Here is a 3,298-nt window from a genome sequence, read left to right as displayed (position 1 = left end):
AATGGGTTGGTATCTCTTTCAGACGGCACTGACTTCGGAAGTCCCTCAGATAAAAAAAGCTTGTCTGTCTCATAAGCACATGCAAAGCTCTTTAGAAAAAGAAAAACAAAAAGCCACTTCTGGTGTCATTCAGAGCCTGTGTCCAATGGTGCAGTGCTTGCTCTGGGCCTGAATAAAGTAAGGTACGTGTCACAGTGGGTCTTCAACTGAGCTCACAGCAGCTCTTGCAGTGACAAAAGGTCACAGGTGAAACATGTGCAGTCCATGTATGGTACTGGTGTTGGAAGTATGTAGGTTGTTTATTTAGCAAGGCTGCTTTACACTGTTGCCACTGTGTAAAACATATAATAAATCGTCTCTGTTGCATGGCTTCTTGGGATATTTTAAATTTCTGTTTACTATGGGGTTCTGCTCTCAAGTTCACTATCAACAATCTATTTATACATTCAAAACCAAACCTTTCGCTGGCCTATTGGTGAATTTTGTTTTGATGTTCTTCAAGCACGCCTTCCTTCATTTCTGTCCCTCCACACATGCACTGGCAGCAAGTTTTGTTTAAAGACGACTTTTCTCTAGATTTTTAAGTCTTTAGGTTTTTATGGGGTGTTTGGTGGTAGATTTTTCTGATAAAATTTAGAACAGCTGAGCAGATAACCTGGTTTTTCTTACATGATTGTAGAAATATTTAATTCAGGCCTGAGGTTTCTACCCTGCCTTTGCTACTTAAGTTCCCAGATGTAAGATCTGCACACATTTATATTTATAATCAGCCTTGAACAACACAAGAGCTGGGCAGATCTACTCTTTGTTTTTAGAATCACTTTCCTATTGATAAACCCAAGTTATTACTTACTGGGCTTTGCTTGGGCTGCGCTTAACTCCAATTGGCCAGCCCTCAGGAATGTTCTTTTAACTCCTAACCAATGGTAGCCTCTCCTTCTTCCTGTCCTTCACTTTTCTCCTCCTAGTGGTTTCTCTCTGACCCTAAGCCAGGGAAACTTAAACCCCACCCATGTCTCTACTGCCCAACTATTAACTGTTGGCATCTTTTTTTTTTTTTAACCAATCAGAAATAACTTGGGGACAGGGTCACTTAGCATCTACAACTGAACTTTCTTGTCTCTGGGGCAACCAGTCTTGGAGGCCTAAAATTAACATTAGAATACGAGCACTACACACAATGGCCCATTTTCCCAAATTCTCTTAATGTGTTTTAGTATTGTCCTCTCTACTCCACATTGCCAAGTTTTATGGCTCTGAAACCTGTAGTGGCTGGTATTCTCTTGCTAATTGTGTTACCAAAAAAAAAAAAAAAAAACCTGTCCCAAACCTTAGGCTAAGGGAATTCTGTCCCCAGCTGTCTCTGATTGGATAATAAAGAATTGCTGTACAGCCAATGGCTGGGCACAGGAAGACAGGGAGAGACTTTTAGATTTGTGAGAACTTAGAACTGGGAAAAAGGAGAGAGAGAACATCCCAGAATCGAGGGAGAGGGATGGGACACAGGAGCTGCAGAAGAGAAAGTCAACAAGCCATGAGGCATTTGGGTGAGTGACCACTGGCCACTTTCCCAACTGGGCCTGGATGTTGCAGCGGTAGGTTTGGGAGTACCCAGCCTTTGAGCTAGCCAAGGCATTCTATTTTATTGTTCGTAACAGTTTTATTTGTAATAGCAATAACTTGGAGTATAACCATAAAATTTCTTCAGCTAAATGGCTAGTAAACTGGTTCTTTAATATCACAAAATACTGCACATGAATAAAGAGAAACTAACTAGTGATAAATCTAGACTATTCTCAAGAGAATTATAAAAATTAAAAGCAAAAAAGCAGATTTCAAAAGGTCAGCCTTATACATTTCATTTATGAAGAGTTCTTTTTTTTCATTTTTATTGGATATTCTCTGTATTTACATTTTTTTTTCTAACTAATATGTTAATGTTTATTTATTTTTTTAAAAAACAACTTTATTTTACAAAACAAAGATAAATGTACAGATTTTAAACATTTTTTGCTTAAAATTATACATTTTTGTCAGTACTTTTTTTTCCCCTATTTTAACATAGTTTTTACATAAAACTATATGAATATATTTTTTAGTCAGTACTTGATTTTTTTCAAGGTTTGATAGTATGCCTTGAAAACTTAATAGTTACAATGAGCATAAAGTACATGTAAAACAAAATGTAACATGGGAATAGTTAAAGTTTTCTTGTTTTGTAAAATTTTTTTGTTTTGTTTTGTTTTCTTTATTTCTTGGACTTCATACAGTCTGTGAGTTGTTTCTGGGGGAGTGCAAGCCTCTGGGGTTAGCATCCCACTATCAGTGACTGCATATTATGTCTGTTCTTTTGTGACTGGGTTATCTCACTCAGGATGATATTCTCTAGATGCAGCCATTTTCTTAAGAATTTGGTTAAGTCATTGTTTCTGGTGGCTGAGTAGTATTCCATTGTGTATATGTACCACAATTTTTGTATCCATTCATCTTCTGAAGGACATCTGGGTTCCTTCCAGCTTCTGGCTATTATAAATAGAGCCGCTATGAACATTGTGGTGAATATATCTTTGTTGTGTATTAAAGTGTCTCTGGGGTATATGCCCAGAAGTGGAATAGCTGGGTCTTCAGGTAGTACTATATCCAATTTTCTGAGGTGTCGCCAGATTTCCAGAGTGGTTGTATTAGCTTGCAACCCCACCAACAGTGGAGAAGTGTTCCTCTTTCTCCGCAGCCTCGCCAGCATCTGCTGTCATCTGAGTTTTGGATCTTGGCCAATCTGACTGGTGTGAGGTGGAATCTCAGGGTTGCTTTGATTTGCATTTCCCTGATGGCTAAGGATGTCGAGCACTTCCTCGGATGTTTCTCGGCCATTCGGTGTTCCTCAACTGAAAACGTTTTGTTTAGCTCTGTACCCCATTTTTTAATAGGGTTATTTGATTCTCTGGTGTCTAGCTTTTTGAGTTCCTTGTACACCTTGGATATTAGGCCTCTATCTGATGTGGTGTTGGTAAAGATCTTTTCCCATTCTGTTTGTTGCCGTTTTGTTTTCTTGACGATGTCCTTAGCCTTACAGAAACTTTGCCAGTTAGACCAGCACCATTTGTTGAATAGGCTGTCCTTTTTCCATTGAATGTTTACTGCTCCTTTGTCAAAAATCAGGTGACCATATACATGAGGGCTCATTTCTGGATCTTCTATTCTATTCCATTGATCCACATGCCTATTTCTGTACCAGTACCATGCAGTTTTCAGCACAATTGCCTTGTAATATAGCTTGAGGTCAGGGATAGTGATTCCC

The sequence above is a fragment of the Micromys minutus genome (assembly GCF_963924665.1).
Source record: "Micromys minutus genome assembly, chromosome: 5".
NCBI classification, from domain to species: domain Eukaryota; kingdom Metazoa; phylum Chordata; class Mammalia; order Rodentia; family Muridae; genus Micromys; species Micromys minutus.
The sequence above is the reverse complement of the archived record's forward strand: the minus strand, read 5'-3'. Positions refer to the sequence as shown.